We start from the raw sequence: 27,222 nt of genomic DNA, 5'->3' as shown, positions 1-27,222 counted from the left end.
GGTTGCTGAAAGGAGTGTACTCATTACTGTTGTGACGTGCATGAGCCTTTCTGGACACTTCATACCACCTCTGATGATCTTCCCACGCAAGAATATGAAGATGGAGTTAATGTAGGATAATCCTCTAGGTTCCATTGATGCATGCCATCCTTCAGCAGGGATTCAGACAGACATTTTTATACAATGGTTCCGTCATTTCTCGCTCCATGTGAAACTATCGAATGATGATCCTGTGGTTCTTGTCGTGGATGGACGCTTCATTCATTTCAGAAATACTGACGTCATTAATTTGGGCAGGGATAATCATGTCTTCATTGTATCTCTGCCGCATCTATCACCCATAAAACGCAACCATTAGAGTTTCGTTTATGGGCTACTGCAGACATTTTATGCTCCGGCGATTGAAAGCTGGATCAAGAGCCATGTTGATCGTGTTGTAACTGTGTTCCAAGTAAGCGATATTTTCCGAAAAGCTTATGTACAGGCAGTGACAGCAGACATAGCAGCGAACTATTTTAGGAATCTGTTTTTGTAGAAGAACTGGCTGATTCTCCCCAGAATAGTCCATCTGCAAATGAGGATCCACAAGAAGGAACTTCGTGGGGATCTAAAACAATGAAAGAATGGGGAATAATATGGCGTATTGGAATCCTGAGTGAACCAACCTGCTTAATACTTTCCATTACTTATTGAAACCCCCTCGTAATAATGATATTTTATAAAAAATTTAGTTTTGTGAACGAAATACAATTTAACACTTTTGTTTTTACCCCACAGAAAATTAAATATACCCCTGAGCCGGTCATTACGCAACAGGTTGGGAACCACTGTCTTAACCATATGGTGCACATGTCCGCTGCAACGGACAACAGTTAATGGTCGCTTCTTTGGCGTTTTCAATCAGCCCTGGAGCTGCAAATGCACACAGTCCACTCCTGTGGCCATTTCCTATTGGTGCTGTGCTTTGCGTGCATTTGTAGTCTGAGGACTAATTGAGAACGCCAAAACGAATTTAACAGCTTTCCACTGCAGACGACAACTGCACCACAGGGTTACGGTACACATTTTGGAGTCCATGTTTACTAGACTTTTTTTGCTTCGAATGATCGTTCATGTTCCCTATCCCTGAATAATGACCATTCGTCTTGAGACACCCTGTACGAGCATCAGCTATAGACACTTTCGCAGTGAAAATGGCAAAAACGTCGCGATTAACCGACTCTAGACGTTGGATGATAATCGGTGCTAGACGCATGGGTCATACAGAGAACATCGGAGATCACAAAATAATTCGGGTTTATGAGGTCAGCAGTGTGTATGGTGATTCTTGAGTAGCTCAGAGACAATGTTGGAATACGCGAAAACCGCCGCACAGAACCACCACAAGAGACTGACCAGCGGACGTCACATCGCCCTCGCAGAGCGACGGTCTCGTCGGACAACGCGTCACATCGACACAAGCGGATGCACCGCGCATAGGCGTGCCGACGTCCGAACATCACATCCGGTGACTTCCCATGTCTTGATTACTTGGTGTACATAAGAAAAGTATGGACTGTATAGTACTACAGACTTCACACGACATGTCTTCGTATGTCATCAGCATGTTATGTTAGTTATGCGCAAGGTCGTGACATAAGGGGACGTGTCTGCATTAACCGTACTGAAGTAACTGCGGCTGCAGATGGCAGCTGTAAAATCAAATTTGTGGCGGCTACTCACATCGGCATATCAGAGTATAATATGTGGCTTAGGTTTGACAGAAGCAGAAAGAAACAAGCTGCCTATTGACATAAGCGTTATACTGTACCAAAAAAGAGTCACTTTACATGTCTCTAAATTACGAAGAAACTAGCTTGAGAGAAAAGAGAAATACAATGTTGAATACTACAATAATTTACCCTCGCCTGTCACGAGACGCAAAGATGAAGGCAACAGCGTGTAAGCGTCACCTAATGAGGTCAGCGTTGGCGATAACCGCTGTCTGTTAATCGACAAGTTACGCGCTATTAACAGCCAAAGGCTTCCGTTTCAGAGAAATCAACATATTTTTCTTGTTGCTACGAGTAGCAAGCAAGGTGAGGTATGGCAGTTACTTCAATTCTACCGATAGAAACCATGGACTCGACAGTAATAGTTATTACGCTTCTCGTGTTTAGGGACATGAATCAAGATTTCTCATGATTTCTCTATGTTAAGCCGATCAGATCAGAAAGTGCTGTAATTCATGAAATAAAAAGCTGAAGAGCCGTGCGGGATTAGCCGAGCGGTCTTGGGCGCTGCAGTCAGGGACTGTGCGGCTGGTCCCGGCGAGGTTCGAGTCCTCCCTCGGGCATGTGTGTGTGTGTGTGTGTGTGTGTGTGTGTGTGTGTGTTTGTCCTTGGGATAATTTAGGTTAAGTACTGTGTAAGCTTAGGGACTGATGACCTTAGCAGTTAAGTCCCATAAGATTTCACACACATTTGAACATTTTTTGAAAGAGGTGAATAAGGTGAAATATGTTCTTAGATTTTATGTATATCCTGCCTTAGATGGCAGAATCAGTGAGGAGACTTCATTGTTTGTGGCACACTGAAGGGCCCCAGAGAAAAATTATGAGATTGTAATCGAAGGAAAGAACGAGCTGTGTGTATGAACTAGTGCGAAGTTTGATGCAGAAAAACGAAATTATTTCCTTTGAGCACATGTTGCTGACTGACTGCAGATTCTATTACAGCTAAGTTTCGTGCTACTTTCTCTCTGTCTTCAAGGCTGTTCCTCTCAAATACATGGTTTTTGGTGTACTATCTGCTAACCAATCAACACGAACATCCTAACAGAAAGAATGCATCGATCATTAAAATATATACATTTGCTTGGCAAAGCCGTGAAATGTCTCGACAAAATCACTCATGCATTAACTAGTTGAGAGGCTCGTTATTTTGACAGAGAGAAAAGTCATCCGCAAATTCCACCTTATTCGCTAGTAGAACAATCCAAGTGCAGGACTAACAGCGAATGCACATTCGAAGAAGAAAACCGCTCTCCTAGAAGTGAATATAATTTACTATGTAAAATAAAATTTGCTGGCTGCAGCTGAAAATAGACGCATCCATCAAGACCCATGCCCACCTATCAATTCCAGTATAATGTGAAACATTTGCAATCGTAATTATTTTTATAAATTGTAGAAAATAAGACAGTACTCAAGTACAGCAAATGTCGATATGCTTACATGTTGTTAACGACGAAATCAAAACAGATAAATTAACGTTTAGGAATAAGCAGACTCAAAAAGTGAGAAACTATGTTTATTAAGTGACTTAAGCAGAAAAGATAGTGGCCTTCATATTCAAATCAGCAAGAGAAGGAAACACAGGAGGAAATTGCTGAAATGATAGAATTTTTTTCCCCAAAGTATTAAACGCCTTATGTCAAGCCTTAAAACCTAGATTAGCTGCTGTTAATTCCGATAGAAACCATTAACGGACTGGATCCTATACCACTTTACTGAAAATTAAACAAACGTACAGTGCCTGAGAAAGGCTGTTCTTTAAAAAGAAAAGGAAAATAGTGCGTTTAAGGATTAATACATTACTATTTCTCTATTACAAGACAATAAACAAACACCAAGCGGCATGTACAAGGCAAAAAATTACCATTTATTATACGTACATTATAATTTTTCACTTTTCTGGGAGCGAAGGGCGTCGGTTGAGTTCGCAAAGTTGCTAACTTTGCCAACCCTAGCAAATAAAAAAAGCGACACGCTGTGGGATTGTAGCGCACTGTGAATCTTGGGGGTGAAACTCATATAGGGACTTCCAGCAACACCATCTTGGTTCGCTGCAACACCACTTGGAGCGCTGAACGTTTATCAGTTCATCATATCGCTTTCTTATTGGCTGATTTTTAGTCTTCTATGTTTCTTTTTGTTTCATAGTTAACAGACGCTGGTTTCACCACATTTCTCTTCTGATTACGAATTCTAGTGTGTATTACACTCTTTGAATTGCATTGTAAATATGTTCTCGTATTCTGATTGAGTTCTGCTCGCATCCGTAATATTGGGTGGGTAAATGGTTCCATGTCTTGTTTTGTTTCACACAGAACATTAGCTCTTCGTCACATGGTGCTCTGTGGACTTTTGTGTATTTGTTATGCTTACGAATCTGTGTGTGAAATGCTGAATTTAAATGCATGTTAGGTACATTGCTTTTATGATACTTTAATTTTGTTTGCATCCGTTTCTTGCATTTAATGCAGAGCTCTGTGTTAGCAGGTTTTGACAGCATTAATATTCAGCTTCATTGCATCTTGTCATAGAATGGGTATATAATTCTGCTTAGAATGGTGCTGCCTCTTGCCACTGAATGCCATGCATTTCACAGTGGCTTGCAGAGTATGGATGGAAATTTAGATGAGTATGCTTTGTAGTCTTGATGACTATGGCATTATTTCTTGCAAATGATGAAAGTGCGCCAGTGGTTACGCGAAAGTTTTCACACGTTATTATCACGAACTACAAACAGCACATTTTTGCAGAAGTCAATAAAAATTTCAGTGGCCTGCGTTAAATGGGAGAGTACGAAAAACGAGTCGGAAAAAAATAACGTAGAATGCAAACAATATAGTTATAATGCATTTAAATCGAGCAGTTCACACACGTATTCGGAAGCAGCAATAAATAAACATGAAACCACAGAATAACATGCGACAAAACCAGCTTCTCTTCAATTATTCATTTGTGTGGCCATATTATCCGTAGTTGCTTTACAGTACTTGAGGGTATGTTTATTCTGTCGTTGAAACTACAAAAGTGCCTGTTTCTTTTCACCAGACGTGTTTCGCTTTATCAGTGGTCTGTTCAAAAATGGTTCAAATGGCTCTGAGCACTATGGGACTTAACTTCTGAGGTCATCAGTCCCCTAGAACTTAGAACTACTTAAACGTAACTAACCTAAGGACATCACATACATCCATGCACTAGGCAGGATTCGAACCTGCGACAGTGGTCTGTAATTAAGTTCTCACTTAATCACAGGCCACTGATGATGCTTTACCTCAATACAGCGAAACGCGTCTGATGAAAAAAAAACACCACACGCATTTTTGTAGTTGCACGACAGAACAAATATACTCTCAAGAACGGCTTCTCTTTCGTATGAAACAAAAACAAATATGGAATCGCTTACCCCACCCAGTATTAAGGATGAAAGCAAAAGTTAAGCAAAATATTCGAAACATATTTACAAAGCGATTCCATGAGTGAAATGTACACTAGAAGGTCATAATCCGGACCGTAATTGCCATTTGATAACATCCAAATGGTAGAAATTGCGATATTGGATTTTACAGATAAATACACTTTACCAACCATAAAGTATAAATGAAAAATGTTATCATCTAGTACTCGTATTTCGCAAAGCAAGAATACAGATTATCGCGCCATGCTTACCCCATGTCGAAGTTCACTGCCAGGCCACTTGGACCGCTAATGTCGGTCACTGTTTCCATAACATGGGCCCTGCACTTTGATATTTTCATGTTCTGTGCTGTGAATGCAATATTAATTCTGGTGTGCTAGCTGCCCTGAGAGAAAGAGATGGGTTAATTTCCCTAACACCTCTTCTCACCCTACAGCAGACCCTGTATTTTTTACATGCTAGGTGACAATCATGTATTTATGCCCCCAGCATCCAATGCTAAAGTGCCATGTTATATATTGGACCTGTAGTATATTTTAGCTTGTGGCGTTTGCTGTTTTTTGTAAAGCAGACTGCAATTTTGGTCTTCTATTACAAGACTCGAGAATCATTATTCCCCATTGATAGTATAGTGCGAAATAGGCTTCGTAACTTAAGTTACAGACATTCATAGTTACAAATATAAAAAATACAATTTGAATTTTAAGAAGAAATATTAACACTATTTATTTGAAAGAAATTTTTTGTAGGGATCTTTTATAGAATTAATTTTCCGACGGCCGGCCGGAGTGGCGTGCGGTTATAGGCGCTACAGTCTGGAACCGCGTGACAGCTACGGTCGCAGGTTCGAATCCTGACTCGGGCATGGATGTGTGTGATGTCCTTAGGTTAGTTAGGTTTAAGTAGTTCTAAGTTCTAGGGGACTGATGACCACAGTAGTTAAGTCTCATAGTGCTCAGAGCCGTTTGAACCATTTTTTAATTTTCCGACGTCCAATAACACAGTTTAACGCGCAACAGTTTCAAAGACTCAGACTAGGGCGCAAGTGGTAATTATTTCCGATTTCAAGGTATCTGCTCTGGGTAAGATAGGCTGTTTCTTAAAATATCAGTTTTCATTCTGGCGCAAGCTGCTGTAAGCAAGTAAAATGCGTCCTTTTGCAATGACATTTAATTTCCGTGTGTACACATTATTTCATCACCCTAATAATATAATTTATCAGATGGATTTAACGATCTACCTGCCTTTGAAGATTGAGTCATTTGTACTCACTGAAGCTCAGGATGTTTTACAGCCGGGAAACAGATTTGCATGTCATCAGGTGCTAGACCAATAATACCCTTGCCTGTAGCCGTCAAGAGGTCAAAGTACATCACTGGTTCAGTGTGAACTCCATGTACATAATGGAAAGTATGTGGTCCCATGGTGTAATGGTTAGCACTCTGGACTCTGAATCCAGCGATCCGAGTTCAAATCTCGGTGGGACCTAAATTTTTCAGACGGTGCTTCAGTTCACACTTACACTGCTTGTCCTTCCTCACAACATAGTTTATATACGGTCGTAATTTGTTGATTTCATGTGCACTCATCTGTCTGAAAAATTCAGGTCCCACCGATATTTGAACTCAGATCGCTGGATTTAAACTCTAGATTGCTTATCTTTACACCATGGGACCACATGCCTTACTTGAGTTTTATCAGTTTAAATAATCGTTGTTTTAAAGTGCTCGGTCACCAAATAAGGAAAAAAGGGACGAAGTAAAATGCAAGTTACCGAGGATTTCGAAGACCTACTACTTAAGTGAAAAAGCAACAAAAATTTTAACAGTCGCAAAGGAGTGTCAGAAAGAAATATGCAAGGGCATTTTTTCCAGCTCTTTACTACTTGCATCTGGCTGCGGAACACATCCTTTCTAAAAGCACGCAACTGATTTTGTTAGCAGAACGTAAAGGGATCTCCGACAGACTGTCGCTTGCTCAGACTACAGTTGGTAATGAAATTCTGTTTTTCAAAGAAATCTTTGTACTAGAAAGCCATTCACATTACAGATTTTTAAAAGTGATTTAAATACTAGTGAAGAAGGCTCTGAAAACGGTGTTAGGTACGAAGAGATTTTGCGGCAGTCACGACTTTGGAAGAGCAAAATCTTTACGTAACACGACAGTTTACTAAATGGTGCAAAATCAATCATACATGCAAACTTCTCAGATATCGAACTCTCCAAAAATAGGACAGAAAATTGCGTATATGAGGTACGTAAAACCTCGACGCCAGATACGATTACGTCAACAGGTCCCATGGTGTAATGGTTAGCACTCTGGACTCTGAATCCAGCGATCCGAGTTCAAATCTCGGTGGGACCTAAATTTTTATTTCTTATTTTGCATTCGATTCTTTGCATCAACACGCGTATATTCCGTTTATGCTAATCAAATCTAGATACAGCAGAAATCAATTTGCTCATAAATTTGATTGACGGCAGACAACCGTAATATATAGTTGGCTCTTTACAGACAAAACTTGAATAATTGAAGGCGATAACTTAAATAATACAATACTGCACCAGATACTGTTTCATGCACAGCGCAATTTATTCCCATTTTTTAAGTGGTGTCGGAGTTAACCTTATATTTGCTCGTATATGATGTCTGCGTGTGTACTGTTCTACTTTTCGTGTCCAGCTGAGTGCTGTCGTACAATACGTTACAGGAATATATTCTTATTTTTAAGTGTTTTGGGGGATGACATTAGTATTTATTTGTATACATGCAGGGCATCACGTACAAGTACTAATGATACATCGTGTAATGCACGAAAAAAGTAACTGGTGCAGAAGTTGATTATCAGACTCTTTATTGACAATGATCCACGGTTTCGAAAAATACTGTTTACGAGAGAATGCTGAGCGATTCCAGCTATTAAATACTATCAACATTACCTGCAAGGACGAAGCTGTTCAACGGCTTTCGAAATTTAGAAACAATTAAAACAATGATTCATTTGAACCTATCACGCAACTGATTCCATTTCCGATACACATACGATAACAACGAATATTTATTCAATCTAGCCCGTAAAGAAGATCTTCACGTCAATGGTTTCGGCCAATTTTGGCTATCAACTGACCTGGCGATGTACTGTAGTCACGAAGTGTTACAAAACGATACTTTTCGTGGAAGTTATCGACTGATACAGAAAATCATTATACCAGAAAATACTGCCGTATTCAAATACATTTACACATGGGAATAGAGCAAATACATCCTGAAAATTTTTTTTATCCATTAAGCTTTAGAGTGTCGTATTTCTCCTACTGGCACTGGTGTTAAAAATTACACCATCTCAACCTTCAGTGCCAGTCAACACTACCAAAGATTTTATAAATGTATTCCGTTCTTGCCTTCTCACTCCCCTCGCCACCTTCCGGCACGAGAAAAGAAATAATATTGGTATGTTTGTTTCTTAACGATTTTTTAGACTCTTTTACCATCGAACATTTTGGTTCCATATTTAATTTCGTACACATCGAGACTTGCTTTCTCAACAGTTCTGTATATCAAAAGTTGCATGTATCTTCTGTCTTTCGCTGATGTTTTCTCAGCATAAACTTCTTCTGAGGAACTGGTAACGCATTTCTTACTTTCTCTGGGTTCAGTGATGGTTTTCATTTTCACATATACATTTTATATCGACCGAGTTCATACTTTGTTCACCCATTTTGCTCAGTGTGTGTGTATCTCTCCTGTCACTCACATTGCAATTTCTTGTCTGAATATCTTTAAATTCTGGTTTGTAGTTAACACCCCCCCCCCCCCCCTCCCAGAACGGAATCTGAATGAGTCTAGAGTAAATCTTATGTGCAAGTTTGAGAACGTTTTCTGAATGTTTGTGCTGCGTGTATCTGAGGCAGGACCTGGCTATCAGCTCGGTATTCACCTAGTGTGATGAGAGAAACCGAATAAAAACCACAACCAGGCTGGCCGGCTCACTACCCGCCGTCGTTAATTCACGAGGCGGATTCGAACCTGAACTGATTCGCCTCCCCGAGCCCCAGAAGTGGGGCGTTAACGCTCTTGCCTATCCAGTTGGGGGTCTTAATTGAATATCGATTCCATACTGCACATAACATGAATAGTATCGTCCTACATGGTAACCAAAATCACAATTTTCTTGTAGTGCTGGGTGGTTATGATGAAAGTGGCGGGGTTCTGAGTGCTGCAGAATAGGCTGTATACATTGCAGGACGCTGAAACATTGTAGGTATGTTCACTAATTGGTGCGCTCGCGGAGTATGCTGAAAAAAATAATAGTTCCACTTCCTGCCAACAGGTGAAAATATGGCGCTGTAAGCAGCCAGAATGCGATGTGGGTGCAGGAAAGGGGAGGACCTATTAAAACATTGATTATGGACGGTCTGGCACGTTTATTAGAATAAGACACAACATTTGTTCAGTATGGTCTCCCGACTCAGGCACCTGCGGAATCCGTTAACACAACATGATTGAAAGTTGCTTGCAGCACATCCAGTGCAATCAGAGCGATATGTAGTCATATGCTATCCTTCAGATCAGATATCCCCACAACCAGGATTCACTTGGATTCAGGTCGGGGGATCTGGACTGTCCAGAGATGATGCTATCATTCCCGAAGATTTCTTGAAGCAAATCTTTCACCTGGAGGGCGACATTCGGAGTATTCCCCTCCTCGCTTGAAAACAGTGGTGTGGACACAGTTGCGTCCTTGTAAAGCTGAAATCACGTGTTGTACAAGGAGGTTCTTATGAAGTGCAGATGCCACTGTACAATTAACAGGCCCGTGTGATGTCATCTAGTGGAAGAAAAACGGACCGAGAGATAAGGAGCTTGTGATACCACACCACACAGTCACATAAGCTGAGTGCGATGGATGTTCCTGCACCACACGTAGCGGAGCAGAATCCCATGTACGACAGTTATAATATTCCACAGCCACATGCTAGCTATTTTCACGTTTGCCAAAAAACGAAGGGCAAAGTCACAGCGTTGTGGCCTATTTTGGAGCTTCATTTGTTGCACATTCTAAATCTCGTAGGGATACCAGTGTCAAATGCACCCAAAATCTCTCGAACTGTTGGCCAGGGGAGAGAGAATTCCCCAACACGAGTACTGGCTGCAGAACTTGAGGTATATGCTGTACGGTCGGCTAGAGGTATATGCTGTACGGTCGGCTATAGCTATAGCAACTTCATCGCCAACTGCAATGGGAATGGATCGCCTCCCTCTCCCTTCTGTACCGACTATTCACCTGTTTCTTCAAGTATCTTGATCACATTCTTTAGTCTATTTATTGACAAGCAGCCTCCTCACAGCTGCTTCTGTCAGCGATATTCTCGCAAGGCAGTGCTGGGCATTGCTGCCGTTCTGATAAAACAACTTTACCAGCGGTGTACGGTACAGCCACTGCACTTCGTACAGAAAACGTCGGCCTTGTTACCCCTTTACACAAACAGTCACTTCACAAAAGAAATCAAAAGCATTACTAAGCGACAAACAGCGTACTAATGTCAAAACAGGAAACATTTCACATTCTGATTGCTTACACCGCCCTATTTTCATCCGGTGACAGGAAGTGGAACTATTGCTTTTTTTCAGCCTACTCCGCGAGTGCACTGATTAGTGAATGTTCCAGTATCTGCAATGTACACAGTCCTCAAGGCAGCACTCAGAACACCGTCAGTTTAATTATAACCACTCAGTTATTGATATAAGTTAGTTCTGGTATTTTACTTCCTACTAAAATTTTTGCCAACTTTAGTCAGCTGATGACAGTGTCGACAACTATTTTGCAACAAAAACAAACACATGGACTGTGCTGCCGAGTCTCATGTATCCAATAATGCCTAGCACTTTCTCTGCAATAACGAAGGGTCGACTCAAATGCAGACTGCACCCCTGGAGAAATTACGAACCACGCGGTTTCAATAGCTGCTCAAAGCTTGCATCAAGCTAGCATAGTGTACATTTTCCACGTTGAAACATAATCTGTTTAACATAGTATAAACTGAAAAAAGAGAACGTCACTTCTAGCAAAAAATCAGGAGTAATGTTTATTATTGCAATTTGTTAATATCAAAATCACATCTGGCTCAGTCGTGACGCCATCTCCTTCTACTGCTCCTGCTACTCTTCTACATATACATCTATACCCTGCACGCCACCTTATGGTGTGTGGCGGAGCCGGCCGGGGTGGCCGAGCGGTTCTAGGCGCTACAGCCTGGAACCGCGTGACCGCTATGGTCGCAGGTTCGAATCCTGCCTTAGGCATGGATGTGTGTGATGTCCTTAGGTTAGTTAGGTCTAAGTATTTCTAAGTTCTAGGGGACTCATGACCTTTGAAGGCATAGTTCTCAGAGCCATTTAGTAGAGGGAATTTTGGATAGGCAGTTAAAGTTCTGGGGTAGAATAAAACCTTTGAGGTAGATCGACGAATTGTAATTTTAACAGAAATGGCAAAGCAGTTAGAAAATCGATTGAACGGAATGGACAAGGTATTGAAGAGAGGTTATAAATGAAAACTGAAACAAGGTTAATGGAACGGCTTCGAGTTAAATCTGTTGATGCTTGGGTAACTACATTCGGAAATGAGACGAGTATTGCTATCTGGGCAGCAGAATAACTGACACGCCACAAGCAAATAATATGCTTGTACTGGCAATAGCAAGAAAAGCTTTCCTGGAAAAACAGAAATGTTAACACGAATACAAATTCAAGTGAACGAAGTCTTTTTTCGTATTATTTGTGAAGAGTTTAGCTCCGCTTGGAGGTACATAGCGGACAATAAAAGAGTTCAGATAAGAAGAGAATAGCCGCCCGTGATGGCCAAGCGGTTCTAGGCGCTTCAGTTCGGGACCGCGCGACTGCTACGGTCGCGGGTTCGAATCGTGCCTCGGGCATGGATGTGTGTGATGTCCTTAGGTTTAAGTAGTTTTAAGCTCTAGGGGACTGGTGACCTCAGATGTTAAGTCCCATAGTGCTCTGAACCATTTGAACCCAAGAAGAGAATAGAAGCTTTTCTGATGTGCTGCTCTACGGACATATCGCGCGACCTGGTGATGGATTTGTACGAGCTGTTTTATATGAAACGGAAACAAACATTGAACCATTTACTCAATCCAATATTACTGACGGGAGCAAAAATTAAGCAGAATGCGAGAAAGATATTTACAGCGCAATTCAAAGAGTGCTGTACTCACAAGAAGTCAGGTACACAATGCGATGAAACCAGCTTCTTGTCAAGTCATGTCAGATGATTTTCAGGTTTTCATCTCTTCTAAAGCACAATTATTTCCATTTGATAAGGGTCACACAATCGAAATTGCAATATTGTGTTTAAGAAATAAATAATTCTTCAGCCAGAAGGCGATCACGACGTCACAAAATTTTCTACGATTGTGAATGACAATTGCGAGAAGTTAATCTTAGTTTTTGATTGAGATTTCTTGAATATATTACTTTACAAGGTGACAAGAACGTTTCCAGCCACACACTTCACCGTTAAACTACGAGGGCCAGCCATAAAGTATAAATGAAAAATAATATCATCTAATACTCGTATTTCGCAAAGAAACATTACGGATTTTCACGGCAAATTTCCCCATATTCGAAAATAACTGCCAGGCCACTAGGAGCCCTATTGTCGTTCTCTGTTTCCGTATAGTAACATTGGCCCAAAAAGTTTGTACATCTATGGAGTGAACGTGGTCCACTGTGCATGTTCTCAACATCAAACCGGGCAAGTCAAGTGACTTTGGGGCTTCAATTTGCAGTAATGGCAAAACTTGAATGTTAGAAGTATTCGCCTTGTTTTATGTGCGTTTATGCACGTTTGAGTTTTAGTAACAGCTACTGTTGTTGCTACGGATGTAAAGAGAAGTTTGTGAATGGAGGGCCGGACACTCTTCATAGGTATGTACAACAAAGTATAATTCTGAAGATCATACTGATATGAAGTACTTTATATGTTGAAAAACATTGAGACAAGGTAATATGGGTTACTTCTCTATGAAAAGCAAAAGAAGAAAGAAAAATAGTAATGGAAAATCAGGTGGTGCAAATAGCTTACCGAGTACACTGCAACTGTTTCAAAGTTCCAAATCCGTTGCTTTATCGCGGCACTCCCGCTTCTTCCACTGTGTCATTTTAACGACATTACACAGATTCAACTATACGAATAAGTGCAATAGATAACGTTGTTGGCTGTCACTTGTTACCCCGCTACCGAAAAAACGTAGATCAACTGCTTTTCACATCTTTGAAGCTAACTTGATATGACCTAAAATGCGCCGATCCGAAATCACTTGGTTTGAACTGCAGCAGATGATGATGTGGACAGAATTCTCGTTCTGTGCATCCGAATGCTCACTTCATAGATATTTATTTACACTCTACGGGTACGTCCCCAGACTGCACAAGTGTGAGCAAACCACAGAACATTTTTTTAGCTATTGCAGTAAGCACTGTCTCGAAGTTTGTGCTGTAGAAGTAGAAATTAATAGTAAGTTTATAGTAACATTCACAATATACTGGGATCCAGCAGATGTTTTATTTATGAAACAAATTTACGCAATTTGAAAGTTTTTCAGTTCCAAACAGAATTAACTGGACATTTTAAATTAAACGTTTAGGGAATATTTATTCTGCAGCATATTTAAGTTCCGCTTCATTTCATATTACTCTCCCTCATACACTTAACAAAATTTGTTCAAACCATCAGAGCTGCTTTTCACAATAAAAAAAAACTGGCGAAGAATACCTCCTAATGCAAGACACCGTTTTATAGTTCTACAATTACTCAGACATGCTTCAGTGCCATATGCAGTGAGATTTTTGCTATTTTCTTTCTGAAAAATTACTGTTGCATGTTAACCTCTAATGCAAGACACCGTTTTATAGTTCTACAATTACTCAGACATGCTTCAGTGCCATATGCAGTGAGATTTTTGCTATTTTCTTTCTGAAAAATTACTGTTGCATGTTAACCTCTAGTGTAAGTTACATGCGTTCTTGTCTCAAAAGTATTTACATTTGCAAAAGAGGCGGCTATTGCTCGAACTGTGTCAATGTTAGTGAAGAAAATCGGCCGTGTCCATCTATCTTGGGAGTCTGTAGAGAAATCACGGAAGAAATAAAATAAACAAAAATCCCACTGCAGATGGCACTGAAACATGTCTGGGTAATGGACGAAGTATAAAACGGTGTCTAACATTAGGGGGGAGTTCATCTCCATTTCTTTTCTAGGCAAGCACACAAATACGAAGCGCTACAACATCCGAAAGATGGCTATTCATAAAGACACGCGGAGGCTACAAAGCCACTGTGTTAACATCTGTAGTTAAACTACAACAGTAATAACTGAAAAATGAATTGAGTATCTTATGATGTACTTACGAAATACAGACTTGGTGTTCATGAAAAATGTATATCTTTTAGATAGCCGACAGTTCCCAAGAAAAGCGTTCCAGAACAAATATAATCGAATTTACACCCCCTTTTTTTGGCTTAATTTATTGGAAGCATTAGCAGACATACGAAGAACAACTGCCAATGCTACTACACACAGCAGTTCATTTTGCGTAGCACAACTTTATGATACAGTGAAGTTTAAATGCGTATTGAAATAGTTTTGTAAATCGCTCCTGTGAGGCTGTGTCGAAGCAAGTTACCGATTGGAGGTGATTTCGCCATCGGTCTTTTTTGGAAGGCCCTTCAAGAGAATGTTTACGCTGCAGCGTCGCGAATTGCAGATCATCCTATAGTGGCGCATTTAACGTGTTGCTGTGTTGCCGTCCTAGCGGATCGATGAGATCCGCGCCAGGCGAGGTTAGTTTGCAGCTGCTGCATGTCTAAGCTAACACCCGAACAATAAAACGCCAGCTTCCATGTAAGTGTAACTCGTAAAAACGACGAACTGCGAGCAAACTATACAATTGCCAAATACCATTTAGAACAGTCCGTCGAAAGTATAATTAGTATACGGCAAAACTCCGTTAATATACGTCACACGTGGATCAGGAAAAGAGCGCAAGTCAGGGACGAAAACTGTCTCAAACATCGGATATTTTATCTGCGTGAGGAACAGAAAGTTCCGAGATAGTAGGGATTCCGCCGTACAACCAAAACACTGAAACACTCGAAACCATCCAAACGATACATTTTTTTCTTTTTCTTTAGTGTAATACCGGTTCTACATCCCGCCAGCTTTCTGCAATCACGTCAGGCAGTCGGTGGATTGCATTCTAGTCCGCTGATAGCCAGAAAATCTGTTTTTAGCAATATATACTTTTATCTGGCTCAAAAAGGCTCTATGGAGTTCAAGATGCAATGGTTCGGTGATAATCTAACGACAATGGGACCGCATCGTTTGCCATTTCATCAAAAAAGAACCAATGTACAGTGTGAACAATTTGCTTATGTAATTAAAGGTTAACTATAATAGAATGGGCATTGACTCCCACTTCTAGCAGTCATTTTGTAATGTCTCACGTTTTTCAATATATTCGTGATCCTGATTCAAATCTGATGGTACTGTAGGCCTACGGCGCATTGTTCACAACACTGAAGGGTTTAGTTACGTGGTATATCTTTGAACCATTTTCGAAAGACTTCTTCAGCGTTCGTGTCTTTATTGCAATTTACAGGTCTTTTAAATTCGAAAATCAAATGAGGACCGTCCACAAAATCACTGTTCCTACATACAATAATCTCCCAATTTTTCCCGTCGGATTCCTCCTAACATGTGACTGGCCTACGGGGAAGGCTTGTCCTTTGTCAGTCATTATATTTTGCAGTTCATACTTTTTGCGTCTCAGGTTCTGCTAAACCGAAGTGTTATTAAGATAATAAACAACATATTTCTCGCTTCTGAAATCTTGAATTTGATTAAGATAACGCCTCATCCACAAAGAAGTAACATCTCTGTTATTAGTACTTTAAACATAGCTGCGCTACAGCAACGGTTCCACGTAAATCAGACTAAGAGCAGCCGACCAGTTGCAAAGGATAAAGTAATCTTTACCTAGGTTTCAATAGATATAAATCTATCTTCTTCAGAAGACGGCAGTATTATAACAACATGACATTTGTCTGACAAACCCTGTTTTCAGGGCTATATTTTATATGATTAATGTAACTATGCAGATGTTTGCCTAAACGATAAGGACATATCACTTCATGTTGTTATAATACTGCCGTCTTCTGAAGAAGATAGATTTATATCTATTGAAACTTAGGTAAAGATTACTTTATCCTTTGCAACTGGTCGGCTGCTCTTAGTCTGATTTTCTCTGTTATTACGTTATTTCGTTTTTTATTTTCGCACTTAAAATCACTATCTCTCATTAACTTGCACAAAAACAACTTCTCTAAAAAGTTGGCAGATTTTTATAATTGTTACCTTCCTTACTGCAAGCGCTTCATTCCTGAAACGTATGCACCTCCGACCGAGCGGCACATTCCAAATGCGATTGGCGTCTGCTGTCTTGCTTTGAGTGGACACTTTACTGGGTGATATTTTTCTTACTCACTCGACTGAGAAACACCGGAAAACTCTTTATGTTACTTCTGAAGTCTGCCGTACGCCTAGCGACCGGTATTTTTCTTCTTAAAGATCTTTCGAAAATATGAAGCACAATAATTATGTTTCTTACCGGTTTTTAACAACTTTCCGCACATAATTTTAACCAAAGAACACGGAACAGCTTCACGCATTTTCGCAGTCACCAACAACAAGACAACAGCGGCATGACTGTCTCGACAGGAAAGCAACTGTCGAGTAAGATATGAAACAAGAAGTACACGAGTGAAACATTTAGCACATTGATTAGGAAAAACACTTACGACTTGCATTGCTTCAGCGTGCCTCAGTGCATCATTCAGACTAGAATAAAAACAAAATACCAAATTATAAGTGGGGCCTATTTTCAATGGCGCTACAATACCCGGCGGATGCGCACAGCATGGACGACGAATCGCCGAGCTTGCGTTTGTTTATGAAGTGTTTGACGAGGAGCAAGCAAGTCAGCCTGGGTGCCCTGCAGTAGGAGTTTGTTGAGTTTGTTCAAGGGAATGCCGGCTTCTGTTTCTTGTATACAAGGCGGTATTATTTGGAAAATTCACTACAGAGCTATCCGCATTCTTGCCCTTTGGCTAAACTGCCTTTTCTTAGTCGCCAGAAGCAGTAAGACTTCGAGCATGTTGAGTACTACAGTCATAAACTGCATGCCACTTTTGCAACGTGGAAGAGGGCAGATAGTAGTTAAAAAATCTATCTGTACTTAATTATGAATCTATCTGTAACGCACATCACTTCTAACCCAGCCACTGGAGATGGACAAGCATCCCCGAGGCGAAATGCACTTTCCTTCTTAGTATAACTAATAAAGAAATGTACTCGTATTTGGTAGGATGGAAACTCAGACCCCCAGCAAGTAACTCAGACAGGCTTCCGGTGGTTATGGAAATTCTGAAATCAGCTCTATTCGCTATTTATTCCAGAAGATTTATTTGAGTAACTACTTCTGTCAGACGCAAAACCGTCTGGGGAAGTCAGACAATTTACCTTAATTACATTTCGTTTCTTTCTCTGAATTATTTTGTGATTTTTTAGCTCCAGATTCTTACAATTTTCTCGGCTACACATTTCCTCAGTAAAGTTGTTAAGCAATCCCATTGTCTAACACAAGTTTGTATTTAAATCTTTGATATTTCTCCCATAAAGTTCACTTTATAGATATCACGTTTGATAGATTTTCACGAATTATGTTTGTTAATTTTGCTTTAAAAGCCTCTCAATAAGTTTTCCTGTTTTTTTCACAGTTTTCCTTCTTATTTAATCCTATTTTGCCACTTTCATCTTTGAAAGAAATAATTGATACCTTTAAGTAAGTGTTGATAAAAGTTTGATAAAAATTTCTGGTATAATTTTTGATGAAATTTTCTTGTGTTTCTATAAGCTAGAATTTTCAAATGTTCTTTTGATTTTTCAGATTACTTTTGATACTTCTTTCCTTTGTTGTCTGCATTTCTGAAGTGCTCTAGATGTCCTTCTTGTATTTTTGAACATCTCCACTACCTCCATTTTTGTGCTCTTTGTTCCAGTGCTGCTTCACACTCCTTGTCCCCCCCCCCCCCCCCCCCCCCCGGGTCCTCTTTTTATTTTTGCCCGATCCTAATGTTTTCTCTACCGCTTTAGTAATTTGTACCTGGAGTTCTTAGGCTATGTATACATACAAAGCTAGTACCTTCTGCTACACCGGATGCTAAAGGTATGAAGTCATCTACGAAACTTAGGTAATCGACTACTTACTTGTTCTTTTTGTAACCTATTCTCAGTCTAGAGTCATCTGCATCTTCGTCTATTCACTAATAACTTAATAAAGCAGGCATTTAAAGAAAATTGGGAACAGACCATCTCCTTGTCTAAAACGTTCTGATCTTGAAGCTCCTTGACTGTTGTCTGAATTTTACTTTGGATATCGTGTTGGTGAATATTGCTTTCATAAGGCCTTGCTCTAGGCCTCTGGAAGAGGGAGTGTCTGTCAACCTAGTCGTAGGCCTTTTTGAAGATTTCTACATAAGGTGAGGCTCTTTAAGTTGTCTGTAAGGATGGTTTTCAGGCTCTGTGTCTGCTTTGTAGATGATCTTGACATCCTGAATCCCTCTTGGTACTGTCCAGTCCTGTGAGTAATCCCATAGAGAAGATTATATAAGTCACTGGCAGGAGGACAACGTCTGACGTCTCTATCTTCTTGTGTAGTACATGGATTATGACACAAGTTCAGTCATTTGGAAGTCTTACTGTCTCCCAGGTCTCGGCAACGATGTTATGAATAGTCTGCATTGAATCGTTCCCTAATATCAGTGACGCCATTATATGGATGTGTGGAGTAGGCTGTATCGTTCTACATACATAACAGTTTTTACTGTGATGTTGCTTGATAGTGCTCAAGGGAGCGAAATTAGCTGATTGCTAAATCGTTCCCTAATATCAGTGACGCCATTATATGGATGTGTGGAGTAGGCTGTATCGTTCTACATACATAACAGTTTTTACTGTGATGTTGCTTGATAATGCTCAAGGGAGCGAAATTAGCTGATTGCTAAATTACGAAATGAAACGTTTATTTCAAAATAAAACAACAGCTTAATCAAGAAAAGGTCTTCTTTCAAGAGATATCCTCTTTCCCTTCCGTTTAGTTGGATTTGAGTTCGGAAGTAATCATCTGGATCTCCTCTTTAGGCGGTGGAGGCGACGTGTCTACGCTGAATAGGGAGTTACTGCGGTTTGATAGCTTGATAAAGGTCTCTCGCGTTGCTCCTTTGTAAGCTCCTGTCCACTTAGTCGATGGTGTTCTTATTGTACTGTCTCTTGGTGTTTCTAATAATCTTGGCTGTCATTTTCCTGGTTGTTAGGACGATCGCGTAATCAGCCATGCTCTTATTATTGTTTCATTTGAGTCATGTCACTTGCTGTTGTCCACCACTGATTTTTGTTCTTCTTGGGCTCTGGGATAGTAGCGGCTGCCAGATATACCATGGCCTTCTCTAATTGAGGCTAGTGCTCTTTATTCTTGCTAGTTAGGGGCTTGGCGAAGTTGTTATCTTGCAGACGGGCTGGATTGAATCTCGAAACTACTGGTTTACTGCGGTTGTTATTTCTGCGCTTTGTGAGCGGTTAGAATTTTCTTTGTCAGTACCGTTCTGAATCAATGTTGCTACTTCTCAATAGCTTCATTTTAAGTACTTCCTTGCTGCTTTCCCTGCTAACGGCGACATGATCTAGTTTAAAGTCCCCTAACATAAGAGTATCATGGAGAGCTGCAGCAAACCAGTCTCAGGACTGAAGACCACAACAACAGCATTCTGTTGTGATATCTCTGTGTTTCGGTTTTCTGGGAAGATCTTACAGCTCAGCAGATTTGAGGACCAAGTCGCAGTTTCTACACCTGTCCATCAGTCACTTTCCATTTCTTTTGTTCTCTTGTGAGCATTGTACTCTCCGATTTTGTCCTTTGAAACTCCTCTGCTTTCCAGTCTGGGCGTTAAAGTCTTCCACTAGAACAGCTGCATGACGTATTAGAATCTTATCCATTATTTTCTCTAGTTGTCTCCAAAAGTGTTCTACTTCTTCAATATCCTTCCTATTTATGTCTTTTGTGGAAGCAAAAAAGTTTGCGATCGCATATTCTGCTTTGTTGAGAATTTTGAATAATTTGGTAGATGTTTTGCCACTTGTAGATAAGAAGTAGATACGGAGTTTACCATTCTGTTGTTGACGAAGAAGCCTGTACGTAGGTGAGGTCTCTGACCTGGTTGTCCTTTGTAGACCCTGTGAGTGCATCGCATCTTCATCTGTAAATTTAGTTCCTTGGAGTGAATTCATTACTATGATGTATTTCGTGAGAAAATTTAATGCGTGTTTCAGTTTCCCTGTCTAAATGAGGCAACTGATGTTGGTTGTTGCCACTTAGATAATACGTTGCTTATTCTTTCATAAAGCTGCAGGCATCCCAAAATCTGTAGCACTGCTTGCTCCACCATTTGTGAGTTGATTGATTATCACCTAGACTATCCGTTCCGTTAGCCGTTTGCTCCATGTTACCTGTGTGTAAGCCATGAAGCCACCAGCATTAATCAGCTTGGCTATCTAGTTTTCTGCTGGGATTGGTTACCCAGGTGCTCAGCTCGTGTAGATTGCATCTTGGAATTGTTGTGAAAATGGTTCTCCTGCTGAGTCCAACATGTTCTGGAACGAAGATTGGTAACTACGCATTTCACCACATTTTCCAGAGCTAAGAGCTCTTCCCAGGTCAATTTCTGGAACCCTTCTTATTTGCCACCTCTAAACATGTTTTATAATAATTTCCAAGCGCCTGGGTTTGCAGTCAAATTAATGTTGTCATTGTTCTTTGCATGATATTTCACGACTTTTCTAGTCGTCTTCGTCAGGTGTCGAGTACAAGTTACTTTGCTCGCTGTTTAGACTCCAACGACATTGCGCTGAGATTAGATTAGATTTAGTTGTCGTTCCATTGACCCAAAACTGAGATAATTCTCTTTGGTGTGGAAAATATCAGGAAGTATAACATAAAAAACACAGAACATTTGAATATAATATTCCCTTCCTTGGCCATTTGACTCAAAATATACGAGTACATTAAACTAGAACTGCTAATACGTAGGTTGGAACTTAAATAGTGGCAACATTGCTGTGGAGACGCTATGCAATGGAATCTACTATTGTCGCTGGCAGCACACGTTGTTGACATACCTACCTACCTTACCTCCGAGCAAATGGACTCGCCCGTCCCACGTCACCGGCGCGCACAATCGAGGGACACAGTCACTTGTGAGCGAGCGGTCCAACGTAACAGCGTCACTATGTTTTCGAAATAGGAACAACGGAGCTAGATCAAGATTGAATGTGCCAGAAGTCATACAGCACGACAGTGTCATCAAGGCCTTCAGGAGGCGTGCTACGAATTGGCATTGCCGTCATAACAGTGGCACGTTGGGTAAAAGCCTTCAACGAAGATCGGCAAACAGTGGGAGACATGCATCGGCCAAGTCGTCCTGGTGTCTCAGAAGACGAAGTGCATACTGTTACCGCATTAGTGGACAGTGATCGACGCCATACGATTCGTGAGCTCGCCCACGAAACCGGATACGTTACGACGCTGCTCAGACGCACTAGGAGCGCTATAAGCGCGAAGGAGAGGCTTTCTTACGCCGTATCGTAACGCTGGATGAGACATGGTCTTCATCGTACGTGCCAAAACTGAAACGACAATCCAACGAGTACCGTCATTCTGGGTCGCCGCGAAAGTCGAAAGTGCGTCAGAGCCCCAGTGTGGTGAAAGTTATGGCGATTCTCGTGTACGACTGTGATGGTGTTGTCCTAACGCATTACGGTCCTCCACGGCAGACCGACAATGCACAGTATTACTGTACGTTTTTGGAGCATCACCTGGAACCAGCTTTGTGGAAGAAGAGGCGGCACTTTCTGCGCAACCAACCCATCATTTTGCATACAGCGCAAGCTGTGGCTGCTCTGTTCGGTCGATGGGACTTGGCTTCAGAACTGTTCCAGAGATTCGACAGGCAGTAGACAGCTCCATTCTCACCATCAACAGAACAGGCTCTGCTAACGGTATACTACGCCTTCCACATCGCTGGCAACGGGCTCTACACAACGCTACTGATTACTTTGAAGGGCAGTAACAGGTGCAAACATGTAACTCTTTTGTATCGGTTGTGAATAAATAGATGCCACTATTTAAGTTCCAATCCTCATATTTACAAAATCAATATACTGTCAGAATGAAACATAGTTATCCACTTCTAATAAATTTATTACACACAAAATACCTAATCTTAACTATTGTGACCAAGTGCTGTCAAAACTAAGTTGGTCTAACAGTCCTTGTTAAGATATTCATCTACAGAAGGAGCTGCCTACCAAAAAGTCTTTCAAACTCTATCTAAACTGTGCTTTATCTGAAACCGAGTTTTTAGTGGTTGCTGGCAGTTTATTGAAAGAGTGTCCTCCTGTATGTTGGACTCCTTTTTGGACTAAGGTAAATGATTTTAGGTCTTAATGTAGATTGCTCTTATTCCTAATATTGATACTATGTAATGATCTATTGGTTGGAAATAGGGACATATTATTTGCAATAAATTTCATTAAGGAATAAATATACTGAGAAGCGGCGGTGAGAACACTCTGTTCCTTGAACAGGTTTCTACATGATGTTCTTGAATTCATATCACAAATGAATCCTAATATAACTTAAAAACTTTTACTCAGTATAATGAGTTACCCCAAAATACGATTCCACATGAAAAAGTAGAATGAAAGTAAGCAAAATCTGCAAGTTTTTTTCCATATGACAAAATAGAATGAAAGTAAGCATAATCTTCAAGTTTTTTATATTTATATCTACTTCATCTGACATTATTCACATTGCAAATAGAAACTTGTTGAGGCGCTTCGGCAATTCTGTGGTATGCCCATTCCAACTGAATTTAATATTGAGCTGTAATCCCAGAAATTTAATACTGTCACCTCTTCTGTCTGCACGTCTTCATATGTTGTACACATGCCGGAAGGAAATCCCTTCCAGATTCTGAACTGCATATAGTGGGTCTTTTCAAAGTTTAATGACATTGGATTAGCTTTAAATCATGGAACCTTGAGGAACACAACATGTAATTAATTACCAATCAGATGAAGGCTGATTGCTTACCCCACAGGTATTTCACGACGACACCCTTTGTTTCTTGTTTGTTAGCTAAGACTTGAACGATTTTGCAGCAGTGCCAGTGACACAATATTCTAATCTACTTATGAAAAAGCTGTGATTCACACAGTCAAAGGCTTTTGACAGAAAATGCCAGTAGCTTCTAATTTGTTACCTAATGAATTAAGTACATTCTCACTGTATGTGAAAATTGCTTTTTTATATCAGAACTGTTAAGAAACCCAATCTGTGACCTTGACACTCTCTTATTTGGAGTCAAATGCATAAGAAGATGCTTGAAGACAGTCTTTCCAAATATTTTTGAAAAAGCCAAATGTTCTGCTGATAAGAGATCGATTACATAGATAACTTAAGATAGAACTCAACTCATGAGAACACACTTTGATTAACTTCATTGATATTTTATCACTACCACTAGAATACTTTGCTTTTAAGGATTTTATGATGGATACTGCTTCTTTGGGAGAAGTGAGTGTCATTTCCATTTTATTAAACTTATTTGTAGAGACTGGTCTCAGATATTCCACTGCACTATTTCCTGAACCTGATAATCCCAAGCTGTCGGTAACAGAAAGAAAGTACTTGTGTGTTTGCAACACAACATGCACTTTTTACAAATGTCTCTTTTATTTTTATAGCTATTTTGTTCCTCTTCCTTACTGGCCCCACCTACCTCTGTCTTCACTATATTCCATACAGTTTTAATTTTGTTGCCTGATATTTAGTATCTTTTTCTTATAATAAAGCTGCTTTTATTCCTGGATTATTTGTGTCAATATTTTGCGTTTTCTTTGTAATGCAATTACAATGCCAACATCAGAGCTGTTTATAGATAGTAGATACAGTTCCCTTTTTGTCCCACATGATACCTTTACAGCAAAACCAATGAGACTTGTTCATTTCTCCACTTCCCATGCCACTACCCCGTCAACTACTTTAAAGAAACTGAAACAACCCTCAAACCACACCCTGGAACTAACAATCCTATGGCAAGTCATATAGCAGGGTGTTATAATTAAACTTTCCCTATTTTACATGTTATAACACAGAAACTAATTACCATATGAGGACCACACTTGGTAGCTTTAATGTCAAGGACGTGGGGAACAGAAATAATGTAAAATCAATTCAAGTGACACACTTTTAATGTGCTGCTACGGTACATCACACCATCACATACCGGTACCGTTGCTGCTACAAAAGGAGCTCAATATGACGCCCTTTAGTATCCAGAAGAGTCTGAAAGCGCAGGATTGCATTCTTCATAGCAGAAGGAAGCATGTCCGTAGCTATGCTGGCTCTCTTGATATCCTGCGCTTCAGATCGGCGCATGTGTGAATGTTCCCCTGGTAAATCCTGTCCTCCAGATAACCCCACAGCCAGAAATCACAGGGAGTGAGATCAGATGATGGTGCCGGCCAAGCATTTGGAAACGATTGGCTGATAATTCGATCGTTTCCAAATGTGTTTCGGAGGAGCTGGTGAACTTCACTAGCGGTGTGCAGTGGGGCCCCATCTTGCATGAAAACTGTTAATTGAGTTCAATGCGTCTCTCTCCTGTAGGGCTGGTATAACATGCTGGCGAAGCAGTTCAAAAAAGAATGGACCAATGATGAACGTAGATGTGAAACCACATTACACGGTGACACATCACTATACAGAGGAACTTCATGCACAGTGACTCTAGGTGAAGATCTCCACACTTGGCAATTCTGTGTGTTCACCTCACCCATCAGAGAAAAATGAGCTTCTTCTGTCTGTAGGATGGTCCATCCACTGGTTCATCAACTTCAATCCTTGCGAGAAAGTGGAGAGCAAAGTCAACACGTCGTTGTGCCACCTGTCGTGCAAGCTGCTGTACGACATGAATATTGTACGTATACCAATTGGGAATGGTTGGAAGCACCTTTCGAACAGTGGACCACAGGTGTTCAACTTTTGTAACACAGCACACGCACTGCTTGATTATCGGAAACCGCGCGTTGTCTGCCATAGCAACAGCGATTTCATCAACCACCTGTGGTGCACCCAGTCGTCGGCCTCTTCCCGGAGCGACGCCCAGTTCTCCAGTTGATTGGAACTACTTCATCATGCTCCGCACAGCAGGTGGAGAAAGAAAGCCTTTCAGTAATCCCTTCAGCCGGCGATTTTCTCGTAGTGCAGCTGCAACATTACTGTTGGTTTGATAATAGAGCTTCACCAATAATGCCCTGCTCCTTTAGTTCAAGCTCATGTAGACACGTCAACAAGTGCACTGCGACTGCTCAGGTGTATGAGACTATGGATCACGATGACGGATCATGGAACCTGGGATCTATAATTGGAACTAGTCGGTGGCGCTGTGACGCATGGAAATCATGCACCCCATACTCTGGAAATTAATGCTACCAAGTTTGGTACTCGTACGCTAATTAGTTTCCGTTACATAGGGAAAGTTTAATTATAACCACCTGGTACTTCTCACTTATGGTAAACAAATGTAATCTTCAGTCTATATTACACGAGAATAGCTTTCTAGACTAGTCAATTAACACATCAAATTTCTTAGAAAGGATAAGCCTACAATTTGGATACTAATTCAAAAGTTCCAAAGAAAAAGAAACGATTAAATCTGTAAAAAAAGAAGCAATTAAATCTGTATTGTTTACGTGACGAAACAAAGGTAAATAATGAACGAACTGAGCCTACACTACATGAGCTTTTCACTTATTTACAAACTTTTTCACTTTGGCTACTTACGATAGGGTCAAGTGGATAGTGTGTAAGAATATACCAACAACACAAGCTGTACTTTAATGAAATAATTGCATAACTTACTGTATACGGTAATGTAAACAAAACTTAGGCCAAAATTCGCGCGTATGAAATGTTTTATTTCTCTGAAAAATACACAAATAAAAGTGAAACCTGCAATACGTACTTTGCAACAGGTACTAACTTACTTATTTATGATATAATATTGCCTTCATTAATTGTTATTACACAATCAAACACTTATCTTGACTAGAGTTCTAAATGTACACGACTCATCAACAAAAGATCTTGTAAACAAGTATGACCTCGATGTTGAGCGCCCTAAGTCACGCATTCCAACGACATTGTGATGTTCACAGATTGCTTGGAGTTCAAGCAGCGAACTACTAAATGCGCACTCAACGGCTGACAAAGACAACTACGGAAGTTGTTGAAATAGATATAAAGGAAAATGAAAACAATAATGGCTGCATATCCGAACTACTGGACATCATTAATTAAACCGAAACATCCTGAAAGATAAAGTATTTCTTAAATGAGCATTCTTTGAGGTGTTTGGTCTACAGTTAACACACGAGTCTTGCAACATGCATTCCTTCATTTGCAGAACTTCAAGATATAACACTTACGAAAAGTTGCAATAGAGACACCAATCTAGCAACATGGAGCACCCTTTTCGTCCATATGACGGCAGCGGCGACTCGTGGTATGGACTGCACGATACACTTAAATGTTGGGGAACAGTCCCAATCCACGACCACTCAAACTCCGCGCACAATTAAACGACACCGGGAGAGTTAAGTCTACAGATCTCGCACTTTGCTTAGAGGTGTTCGAGATGTGCTCAGTAGTACATATGGCAGGTTACTTGGATGGGTATAAGCACTTTCTGGTCGTGTAATGTTCCTTAAACCATTATGTCTCAGATTGGGAGCGACTGGCTGGTGCATTGACCTGCTGGTGGACAGGCCGCATGTGAGAGACTG

The 27,222-nt window shown here is 40.5% G+C and overlaps 1 protein-coding gene and 2 non-coding genes across 3 annotated transcripts in view; all 3 read left to right on the top strand.

The window, feature by feature from the left end:
• Positions 1-27,222, top strand: part of LOC126456146 (uncharacterized) — a 172,209-nt gene that overhangs the window by 95,306 nt on the left and 49,681 nt on the right. The gene's annotated exons all lie outside the window — the stretch shown is intronic.
• Trnaq-cug (transfer RNA glutamine (anticodon CUG)) lies at positions 6,603-6,674 on the top strand. Its single transcript has one exon. It is a non-coding gene; the product is annotated as a tRNA-Gln (tRNA).
• On the top strand, positions 7,479-7,550 carry Trnaq-cug (transfer RNA glutamine (anticodon CUG)). Its single transcript has one exon. It is a non-coding gene; the product is annotated as a tRNA-Gln (tRNA).

The sequence above is a fragment of the Schistocerca serialis genome, chromosome 2 (assembly GCF_023864345.2).
Source record: "Schistocerca serialis cubense isolate TAMUIC-IGC-003099 chromosome 2, iqSchSeri2.2, whole genome shotgun sequence".
In the NCBI taxonomy this organism is placed as follows: domain Eukaryota; kingdom Metazoa; phylum Arthropoda; class Insecta; order Orthoptera; family Acrididae; genus Schistocerca; species Schistocerca serialis.
This window is presented reverse-complemented; position numbering and strand designations above follow the sequence as displayed.